This window comes from Populus trichocarpa, chromosome 15 (genome assembly GCF_000002775.5).
Source record: "Populus trichocarpa isolate Nisqually-1 chromosome 15, P.trichocarpa_v4.1, whole genome shotgun sequence".
Lineage (NCBI taxonomy): Eukaryota > Viridiplantae > Streptophyta > Magnoliopsida > Malpighiales > Salicaceae > Populus > Populus trichocarpa.
Genome location: NC_037299.2, coordinates 9,820,435 through 9,833,217, shown reverse-complemented (window position 1 = coordinate 9,833,217; position 12,783 = coordinate 9,820,435). Strand labels below are relative to the sequence as shown.

Genomic DNA, 12,783 nt, shown 5'->3' with positions numbered 1-12,783 from the left:
TATTGTAAGCATTTCTAATAAATACACAATTCATAATTTCAGATCCTATTTTGACCTTTTTAGGATCAAATACTGCTACCTTTGCATGACACCCTCATACTTTAAGGTATTTGTAGGAAGGTTTTCCACCTTTTTATAATTTATATGGTGACTTTTCTAAATTTTTATGGGGTACTTTGTTAAGTATATAACTAGCGGTTAGAATTGCCTTGCCCCACAAGTTTTGAGGTGCTCATGAACTTATCAACATGACATTCATTATTTTTTTAATGTTCAATCCTTACGTTCCACAATGCTATTTTATTGAGGTGAATACGGAGCAATAGTTTAATGGATAATACCATTTTTGAAACATAATTCACCAAATAGTGTTTTATATTCTCCACCTTTATCACTTCTTATTACCTTAATCTTTTTATTAAGTTGATTTTCAACTTCATTCTTGTAATATTTAAACATTTCATTCATCTATAAAAATAATATAATACTTTTTTTATTGTAACAACCCGGCTTTTTCAAGGCCAAAATCGATGGAATTTTTTTTGGTCCGATTCTGGATGTTTTATAATTGCATTCCATTCATTAACAAGGCACAATCCACGTAGGATAATGTAAATCAATATTCCCATAAAACGGATTCTCAATACACATGCCCATATTATAATATTTTCATATTCATAGGTTTACATTACATCATATTGACATACTCACAAATTCACATTCTTATTCTAGTCTCGTTAACATCACGAGTTCATACAAGAGTGCCAAACAATAAGTTACAGAATTAGTACTTTCGTTATCATGACCTCATATTATCATAACCTCATGTAATTTCACAACATGACATCCTTATAAAATGAATACCTCATATGTATATTCATACACATCATATCAACTTGTTCGCACATTCACATATGTGTTCCATTTCAATTTTTCATTACTAGTTTCTAAAAAAGGGATCGGACGACTAATTGAGTGATTAACACGTCTGTTCATACAGAACTTTTATCACCTACAACATGCGAATATATAGTTCTTTTCAAAATGTGTGAGCTGTGAAATGGATTTCCCCACACACCATGTTGGTATGATGTTCTTGTTACAACACAAGATAATTTCAAGCATTATATGCAATTTAAAGAAACATAATAAAGCAATATTAGCGTTACATTTCATTCATGGACCAAAAGAGCATAATTCTATCATTTCTCCTTACTTATGTAAATACCACCATTAATAATTCATCAATTACCGAGGCTAATTACAATACTCAAACCAAATCATTCATCTCGAATATCGTTAGCCAAACTAACGTTATTCTCTGTTTAAAGCATAACAATCATAGTTCTTTCGTATACTTAGTATATACAAAACATAGTATACGTGACCGCATCAATTCTTGAAACTAACTTATAACTCTCAAATGCAGCTATCCTCTTAGGATGCCATGAGCCAAAGTCAATCGTTTATTCATCCTGGTCATCTACTTAGGATGCTATTAGTCGAAGCTAGTCGTTTATTTAGCCAAAGCTAATCATTTATTCATCCTGGTCATCCACTTAGGGTGCCATTAGCTCATCTTGGTTATCCACTTAGGGTGTCATTAGTTGAAGCTAATCATTTATTCATCTCGGACATCCACTTTGGATGCCATTAGCCATAACTAATCATTTTTTCTTCCTGGCCATCCACTTAAGATGTTATTAGCCGTAGCTAGTCATTTATTTGTCTCGGTCATCATTTGGATGCCATTAGCTGAAGCTAATCATTTATTCATCTCGGACATCCACTTTGGATGCCATTAGCCATAACTAATCATTTTTTCTTCCTGGCCATCCACTTAAGATGTTATTAGCCGTAGCTAGTCATTTATTTGTCTCGGTCATCATTTGGATGCCATTAGCTGAAGCTAATCAATGATTTGTCCCAGTCATCCATTCGGTTGCCATTAGCCAAAGCTAATCATTTGTTCATCCCGAACATCTACTTTAGATGTCATTAGTCGTAGCTAATTATTTGTTCATCTCGGTCATCCACTTAGGATGCTATTAGTCGTAGCTAGTCATTTATTTGTCCCGGTCATCCATTCGGATGCCATTAGCAGAAGCTAATCAATGATTTGTCCCGGTCATCCATTTGGATGCCATTAGCCGAAGCTAATCAATCATTTGTCCCGGTCATCCATTCAGATGCCATTAGCCGAAACTAATCATCAACCAATCAAACGTTCCAGAGGTGGTTTATGAAATCACTATAACATGGTAATATCCCTTGAATTGCTCATTCAAATGATTCATAACAACTTGATATTCACTGCAACGTAATAGTAGACCCTTCGTGATACTCGTACATGCATTCCATAATAGTTTAACATTCAGTAAACACAATGATAGATCCTTTGTAATACACAAAGAAACATTCCATAACAATTTAGCATTCAGTATCACAATAGTACACCCTTCGTATTACTCATCCAACCATTCATGACAATTAATGTTCAATAGAATACAACAATAGATCCTTCATGATTCTCATACAACTATTCATCACAATTACATTCAATAAAATACAACAATAGATCCTTCGTAATACTCATACAACCATTCGTCACAATTACATCTAATAAAATATAACAGTAGATCCTTTGTAATACTCATACAAACATTCGTCACAATTACATCTAATAAAATATAACAGTAGATCCTTTGTAATACTCATACAACCATTCGTCAAATTTACATCGAATAAAATGCAACAATAGATCCTTCATAATGCTTATACTACCATTCATCAGCAGCCCAAATTCATAATACCCCAATCAACATCTCATAGTCGTTTAATATTCATCGCAACACAATAATACAAATCCACCTCAAACAGGTCATTTCAGAACATTAACATTTTTGTCATTGTTTCAACATTCAACCAGAACCTGATCAACATTTTATAGTTGTTTCAACAATCATCAAGAATTCAATCAAACACTTCATCTTCGTTTCTTCACTCAACAAGGATTTAATAAAATATCATCATAAGTAAATTATTTCAAAACATAAACATCATACGAGAAAAAGGTGGGAACCACCTACCTGTTCCACTTGCGGTTTGTCCTTGTCCTAACGATGGTCCGATCTCGGCCGCACCACCTAAGACATCAAGGCCCAATCATTATATTTGCATCCTCAAATCACATTCATCATCATACTTATTTCAAAAATCCATATGTCAACATTCAAGTGTTCCACATTTTACACCATCATACAATGAAATTGTTACGAACATTTAAGTCATTTATGACCGAGGAGTCTATTGTAAAAAATCGGCAGCGAAAACTGGTTCGTTGCTAACCGCACAATTCGACAGCGAAAACTAATTCGCTGCAGGCCGCACAATTCGGCAGTGAAAACTAATTCACTGCAAGCACTTTAATTTCGCCAGCGAATGCTAATTCGCTACATGCAACTCAATTTCAACAGCGAATCGCAATTTCGCTGCAGTCAATGCACTTTCAGCAGCGAACGCTGATTCACTGTAGAACAACTCAACCTCAGTAGTGAATGCTAATTCGCTGCAGTCAACACACTCTCGGCAGCGAAGGCTAATTCGTTGTAGACAACTCGATTTTGGCAGCGAATCATAAATTCGCTACAGAACACACACTTTTGGCAGCGAACGCTGATTCGCTGTAGACAATTCAATTTTGGTAGCGAATCATCAATTCAATGCAAACAACACAACTTTGGCAGCGAATCACAAATTCACTGCAGACACCACAACTTCGGTAGCGAATGCTAATTCACTGTAAACAATTCAGTTTTGACATGGAATCACAATTTCGCTGCAGACTATACAGTTTCGGCAGCGAATCACAATTTCGCTGCAGACAACACAGCTTTGGCAGCGAATCGTAAATTCGTTGCAGAGTACACAATTCAGCAGCGAATGCTAATTCGCTGCAGACAATTCAGTTTTAGAAGCGAATCACAATTTCGCTGCAAACAACACAACTTCGGCAGCGAATCATACATTCGCTACAGAACACACATTTCAGTAGCGAATGCTAATTCACTATAAACAATTCAGTTTTGACATGGAATCACAATTTCACTGTAGACAATACAGTTTCGGCAGTGAATCACAAATTCGCTGCAGAACACACAATTCGGCAGCGAATGCTAATTCGCTGCAGATAATTCAAATTTCAGCAGCGAATCACAATTTCGCTGCAGATAATATAGTTTCGGCAGCGAATCACAATTTCACTACAGACAACATAACTTCGGCAATGAATTGTAAATTCACTGCAGAACACACAATTTGGCAGTGAATGTTTATTCGCTGCAAACAATTCAGTTTCGGCAGCGAATCATAATTTCGCTCCAGACAATACAGTTTCAGCAGCGAATCATAATTTTGTTGTAGACAACACAACTTCGGCAGTGAATCATAAATTCGCTGCAAAACAAGTAATTCGACAACGAATGCTAATTCAGTGCAGACAATTCAGTTTCAGCCAAATGCTCATTCTTATTGCAGATAAAGCATTTCCTATTGAACATCTTGGCAATTTATTTGTCTTTCATGACAAGCTTTTTCTTTTGATTTTTAATTGTAGGACTTCGGCACTTGTGCCACAATATTTGCTTTAAAGGAACTAGAAGAGTTGACTCTTTTTTTTTATAACTTGTATCCTCTCTTATCTTTAACCTTAAAATAAGGTCTTCAACTCTCATTTCTTTGCGCTTATGCTTAAGGTAGTTCTTGAATTCTTTCCAAGATGGTGTCAATTTTTCAATGACTGTAGTCATTTAAAGGATTCATTAGAGATATACATTCATCATGTATATCATGCAAGATGAGTTGAAACTCTTTAACTTTATAAAGTTAAGCAAGGTAAAAAATAAGCATTTTATAAAGTTCAGAATGATAAATTCAAAGCATCCACTAAATCCTTATAAATTCATTTAAAGATTTTAAACAAGTTGCATGAACATATCAACAAGTTTGCAAAACATGTATAAACTATATATATCAACATGATTTCTATTATAGCATATTAAGCAAAAATCATAAATGCTCAATATGTTCACCCAAATTCTTACTATGAATATCATCAAAGTAATCAACCACAAAACTACCTATGAATGCACATTATATATGATTCATCAATGTCATTAAATTACTATGTACAATAGTAAGACTACACAACATGACAAACCATTTAAACAATCCATATTTAATCTTAAAGTTATTTTTCCGTCCATACCCTTTTTTCATCTTAATTTGATGATAACCAATTTTTAAATCAATCTTACTAAACAAACAACATTTAAGCACTCATTAAAAATATCATCAAGTCTAGGGATATGATGTCCATACTTTACCATACTATTATTAATTGTATCATTTATCAATGACAAACCACTATGGATGTCATTAGGAAATATATAACAAAATCTTGAAAACAACTTAGAACCTTTATTAGAAAGCCTTAACAAACTATGATCGACTTGAAATTTTAACCAAGATAAAAAAAAAAGATCTCTGAAGACTTTTGGCAAAATTTCAGCTTGATTTTGTGTAGTTGAATAAAAAATTATGTTTGTTGGCGTAAAGTTGCGTAGTAGGACAAATTAAGCTCAAATCCAAATTTGATTGTCCTATATCATCCTCAAAATCCGGTCACAAAGATATAACAACACTGGGAATAAAAGAATCAATATTATTAGTGTTAAAATATGTTTTCTTATACACAAGTAAAATCATAGACATGTCAGAAAAAATAAACACTCTCGATCTCGCTCTTTTGTATAGAAACTTAAGTGTTTTCTACACTCTCTTCTTTTCTCATCCTCATTTTCTTCTCTCCACTCTTAGCTTCAATTGACTTTTTTTCTCCATTAGTCGAATCTGAGTCTTTTCTCTCCTCTCTTACTATTTTCTTAAGGCACACTTTATTTTCACTCTTTAAACTCACAACCTCATATGATTTATTCTCACAATAAAACTCATTGCTCTCATGTTTCACACAATTTATTAGGTTTTTCACACTAATAGTATCATTACGCCTTTTACCACTCTATTCCCGTACTTTGATTCTTAAAAGTAACTTAGCAATTTATTAAACAATTAACCAAACTACGTAGTGATTTATTTTATGTTTAAAACTCAAGAATCAACAATTATTCAAACTTTTTAAAATAAAACTTGAGGAAAAACTTACGAGTAGGAATGTAAATTTGTGTGAATATAATGATGAAAATAAAGACATAAAATAAAAGCAAGAATTATTATTAAGAGACAATAAAAGCTATGGAATTCAAGAAAATCAAGAAAACGTCTTAAGAAATCAAGAAACTAAAGAAATTGATGCAAGATAATTCTATTCTACCTAAATTTGCAAGAAATCAATCAAGATCACCAAGAGTCCAAAATAAGTTTTGACTAAACCATAGCTCATGTAAGATCCAAAATTTTCAAATTGCTTCTTCATGAATCCTTTCAAGATTTGCAATTTTAATTTTTTTAAATAGGTGCCAAATTTCTCAAGTCTTGATGAACACAATTTGTTTTGTATGTAGTTTTTCAGCAACTTCAAGATTTTTTCCCTATCAAAAACTGAATTTCTTCTTCTTTTTTTTCTTTTAAAATGAAACACAACCAAGATTAATCATGAATCAGTCTTTTTTTATAAGTCAAGACCCTAAAGAGAAAGAAACCAAGAAAAAAAAAGAAACAAACCCTAGATATGGAAAGATCTAAGTAAAACCCTAGAATTATTTGTAACAATGAAAATTAAAGAGATATAAGTTGAAATAAAAATCTTGATACAGGAATCATTCAACCACACAAAGAGAAACAAATCATATAATATTCAACAACTTTAGAGAAAATCTCATAAACTAAATAAAAATCTTTATATGTAAATCCTAAAACTAATGGGTTAAACATGCACTCAATTTAAATAAAGTTCAAACTAATTAAAAAAAGGTTTAAAATAATAAAAATAAATAAAAAAATAGTCTAAGATTATTTTTCACCATTTACCGCAAATAACATTGAAAAATACCCAAGATAAATAGTTTTTGAAGAATCCTTGTTGATAAAAAAAGCCTGATGCCTTGTAAAATAAGAATTATTTTCTAACCAATTAATTCTTATTGTTTGATATGAAATTATGATAAAATAAGTATGTCAAAAGCTACCACATAAGTTTTCAATAGCATTAAGGACTCCTTGTAGTGAATGAAATCCATCACTTTTAAGGAAACAATGTTTTTTTTTTTTTGCACTTTGTTGACAAGTTTTAGGTCAAACTTCAAACACATCATTCTCTCTCGAACGGATGAATTAACAGGCTTATCATATGTCGTTGGAAAGGTACAAATATCTAGTTTTCAACCAAATTAGAATCACATTCAAAATCCTCTTGTAACTCCGTTTATTATCCGAAAAGTAGAAAAAGATTCATACTGACAGATTTGAACTTTTTTAACCCAAGTCTTTTAATTTAGCTCATTGAACTCCTCTTGGATCTACATCGTTTTAGATATTAGAATGCATACAATGAACACTCATAATGAATCATTTGTTGTCGTATTCAGGATCGCATCAATATGTATATATATATGTATATTATTTTTAATGTTTCAACATGTATATTTTTTGAATAATTGATTTGTTAAAATAAAATCTTCTTGGATTTATATTTATATTATTTTTATGTAACTAAGTATGAGAGTTTTGGTAAAATTCAATATTTATATAAACTTAATATTTAGTTTTTCATTGCATATTTAAACTATAAAATATTAATAAATATAAAACAAATATATTTTTTTATTGACGAGGAAGCCTCGAGGCTGGTGGGGAAAATTTCTTTTCCCCATGTCCAATCCGCCTCACGGCCATCCCTATAATGTATAAAACCATGAACCGCTCAAAATCTTTAAATTTACCTTTATGGCTTTAACACATGATACTAATGTTATAAAATATATCAATGCTAATAAGTCGATTCAAACCAATCTCTAACTAAAAAAAAAAAAAAACACTAACATTAATGAATTTCCTTAAAAGAATTATTAATTCCCAAAATTAAATTAATTAAAATTTTTGTTATTTTCTTATTTATACACCATGTAAAATTCCCTAAATAACATAAAATAAGTTTTATAAATCATTCCTAACTTATATAATACCCTTTTGGGATTGTTATCAAAACTCTAAAAATATTTAAAAAGAAGCAAAAATAAAAATAAAATTCATAAGTAATATAATAACATCATAAGTCATCAAGTTATTAAAATACTTAACTATTCTTTTTGTAGGTTATTTTTCATCATTATCTTACATTAGTTTTGACTCATTTGGGGACAGAATTCATAATATTTACATCATTTATAAAAAAGCTAATATTAAAAAATATAATAAAAATGATTGATATGTAGTATAATTAAATTTGATCTAAATATGAATTATTTCGATAAAATAATTCAGAACTACTATAACAATGATAGTAATTTGTGGTAAGAAAATTATTGCAATTTTGTAATATTAAAACGTAAATATTAGTGTATGATATCTAATGATATAATTAATTTCTATGGAATATTTATCATATAATCAATGTAAATCAAGTTTTTTAAAATTGAAACAATAAAATATTTTTTTAATGGTAAAAATAAAAATTCTTTTATCTTTTTGTTTCTTTTATTTTTTGTAATAAATAGATGGAAATCCCTTATAAAAAATTGAAAAGTTCAAAAATTATAATTTTTTTTTTTAGTGTGGTGAGGCTAGTTTGTGTGAATAAGAAATCAAACAAATTATATGTTAAAAAATTATATAAAATTATTTATATTTTTAAAAAATTAATTTAATAAATATTTAAATTTATCCATCTATAAAAAAATTCATAAAATCTGTTCAAGGTATAAAAAAGGGACTACAAAATAGTTGAATAATACTTATAGAAATCACCCTCTAAAAACCTAGTAAAAAAAAAAGACGGAGAAAACGAAAGAAACAATCGTAGTTCACAAAAAACATTCAGAGAAAGGAAGCTCCATGGGGCAGTCGACGGAAATCGTGAGCTGGACCATTGGGCTAATCTAACAAACTTTCTGCTGAGCCTTTTTGAGCTCATGAGCTGGACCACTCAGCAACCAAACAATGGACCTTTGAGCTCATGCTTGTAGTTATTAGGCTTACTTCATTAATTACAATAAAACCTTTCAATAAAAAACAGACACCGGCCTTCATTCCATTCAATTTCAGGACCACAGATCCGATCCAGAATTAATCCGATCAAGAAACCAGGTCTCGGGTTTGGTTATGGCACGTGTCAGGACATCTACAAAACTCAAACAAGGGGAGAGAGTGTGGAGAATTTTAGGTGTTCTTGCAAAACTAGCCTCGGTGCTCGTGTTTTATCCCGATAATGAGTTGTTTATATATATAAAAACAATGATATTTAGATATTAAAAACAAATTAGAAAAAAATATAAAAACTATTTATGACAAGTATATATCAATGCTAATCAAAATTAAGCTAACACGGGATAATATGTTAAACTTATAGTTTAGGTTAGGTAACTGAAACAACCAATATAAAAGGAATCATAAGGTTTTTCTTAAAAAGAAAATTATTAGTTTTTAAAATCATAACTAAAAGTCATTAGACTTGAAGCATCTAATCTAAAAAAATTATGAAATTTATTTTTTAATAAATTAAATATTAAAAAATAAAATTGAAGGGAAAAGAAAAGAATTTTAATTATATAAAATGATTAAAAATAATAATAATTTAAAAAATAAGAATCAAAATTATTATTATTATTATTATTATTAAGCAAAATCATCACTATTATTATTATCGTTATTATTATTAAAATTACTATTATTATTATTATTATTATTACTACTACTATTACCACCAAAATTTTTACCATCATCAATATTATCATCATAACTATTATTAATATTATTATCATTATCATTACAGTTATTATTACAATAAAAACTACTACTACCATCACCATCACCATTATTATTATTATCATCATCATTAACTTAAGTATTATTATTATTAATATTATCATCATTATTAGTGTTGATTTTATCATCATCAATAAATTGCTTGTGTTGATTTTATCATCATCATCATCAATAAATTGCTTGGGACAAGCCCTTTGGGCCCTGTAATTTAGTTGCTGTCTCTTTTGTTCTTTGTAAAAGAACAGATTGTTTTGTTGGCATATCAAAAGAACTTATCAAGTTGGTTGTTGGTGACGTATGTCGTAGATTCTGTTTGTCTTTTGAGATTTGGTTGATAAGTTCATGGTGCCAGTGCTGGTGCCTGCAAAATTGCTGGGCTGTTTTTGGGCGACTCTGCTTTGTCTTTTATATAAAGGGAGATGTGGGTGAGCTGCTGTTGTTGGAATTTCTTGCTATAGGGATCAGAAGGATACTGATTTCCTTTTTTCTGTGTTGTTTGCATTGGTTGGTGAGAAGAAACATGTTGGGAGGATTAATGTCTCTTGCTGGACCTTTGTTTTTAGACAATTTGTTGCTTTTTTCAGTCTCTTTCACTGGGAACACATTTTATAGATTTTGTATCGGTTGTTCTTGCTCTATCATGGCTTGTCAACACATTTATCTCTCTTTTGTTTAACAAAGGGACACTTAAACAATTAAAACAAAATTGAACTCTCATATTTATTTCACATTTAACTTTCATTCTATGAACATACCATTTCCAAGTCAGTCTGTAAAATGGGAACAAACTATCATCGTTTTCTGAACACATTTACCTCTCATTTGTTTTAGCTATGCTTGGAGGGAACTTCGCTGCTCTCAGCCTTCTGTGATGCTGTTATTCATGTTCTTGGTAGCTTCTCTTCCTCATTACTTCTTCTTCTTCTTCAAAACTTATTGATGGCTTTCATCGTCTTAATTGCTGCAGTTGCATACCTCGACTCACTCTATCAAACTTGCCAGCTACTGCTCTCAAACCCCTCTCAGTTTCAGGTATTCATAATTTCCAGAGGTTTGCTTCTTCTTTTTTTGGTGTTCTTTGCCACAATCGGCAATGCTTTTGCATCTGCTCTTTTGTTTTTTTTTATATATATATTTTCTAGGCTTTCTTCTTTGACTCATTAAATTAATAAGAGAGTTAGTAGTTGATGGGAACCCTATGTTCGGTTTACTTAGGCTATGTTCTCTGGAATTCTCAATTCTTCATTGATTTGCTCTCGTATATGGTGGTATTTATCACAACACCGAAACTATTATTATTATTATTATTATTATTTTAAATGTGAAGTAACAGCTGAGACACCCACTCGACGCAAGTCCCAAAATAAGTACCATAACTTTACAGCAAGCAAATGAAATGCAGTCGGTCACAAGCTGAATATATGATGGGCACAAATGACCGTTCTTTCGAGGAGACGGCTAGATTTTTGCAATCTCTGTACCTGAAGAAGAACAGTGCAAAGTCTTAATGAAAATAAATGCACAATGACAAGTGGGGCAAGAAAAAAAAAACCCCTTTTATCATTTACAATTGAGGAAAAAACGAAAAACGTCAAAGCAATATCTATATAACTCTTATCTTCACTTGCTATAAGGCTACTGTAACCCTATGTTGAGTGAATGTGGTTTTTTTGACTAATTAGCCTACCGTCGATTCATGGCGGCTTCAATCCTGCTGTGAAAGCAACTGGGATAGACTTGTGCTTGCTTTTCCATGATAGACAAAAAATTAACTTCACCTCATATTTATGGCACTAGGGCCTAGATTTTTGTTTCGTCTTAGACTATGTCTTAAAAAAAAACAGTTTCACTCTTTGATGTCAATAAATCAGTAGCCAAAGCTCGGATTGAATCCATTGATAGATTTTCTTTCAAAGAGGACCTTGCAGTCCCCTCAATTGCTTCACTTAAGTAGAGAATAGCTAGGTTCCCTGCTATCATTTTATATTCTGGTGATTCATGAAAAGAACTCATGAGTTTGTTTTCAAAGACGAGGTTCAAATCTTTGAGATTTATGCTGGTTTTTCCATTGACAACAATGCCATTTTTAAAAACTACACTAAATGTTTTACAGGTGCTTCTGAATAAGTAATTAAGCAAATGGTGAATGCTGGATTATAGAACAAGAATGGAATTGAAGAGTGCTAATTCTTATTCATGGAATTGTGCTATGTGGTTTCGTTGCTCTATTATGCAGTGAGAAACTTTTTTACAATTTTCATTTACAGGACGTGTAGCTAAGTAGCCATGCATATGCTGGATATTTTTTTGCAGCTTCTGCTAAAACTCACTTTCTTTAACAGTATTCGGCTTGATTCTTGCTAGCACTGTTATATATATCCAACTCCTTTTAATTTATTGAGCACCTTTTTGTTCAAGAATCATTGGATAACAAATACGTTTAATTAAAGTAGCTTCATATTTTCTTATTCACTTATTATGCAAGCGTTCAACCAATTCCATTTCACCTAAAGATACTATTGCTTAGCTTCTGCATTCGTTGCCTTTTTAATGGAACTAGATCTTGCTCGCATGCTATGAAAGTTCTTCCTTTCCCCTCTTGCCATGCGATTTAGGTTTCATGAATTTGATTCATGAATTTGAAATCGGCAAGAAAGCCTGCAGCCGAGCAATCTAATTAGTATATAAAGTTAAAAGAAATGGTGTTTTTACTGTTCATAAAACACGGTTTATTCTCTAATATTTTATTGTGAATTACAATAGTGTAATTTTTATAAATTCTCA

The 12,783-nt window shown here is 31.1% G+C and overlaps 1 long non-coding RNA gene across 1 annotated transcript; it reads left to right on the top strand.

The window, feature by feature from the left end:
- Window positions 1-10,430: 10,430 nt before the first annotated feature.
- Window positions 10,431-12,475, top strand: LOC112324333 (uncharacterized). The gene is made up of 2 exons (XR_002978135.2): window positions 10,431-10,891; window positions 10,967-12,475. It is a non-coding gene; the product is annotated as an uncharacterized LOC112324333 (long non-coding RNA).
- The last annotated feature ends 308 nt before the right edge of the window (window positions 12,476-12,783 follow it).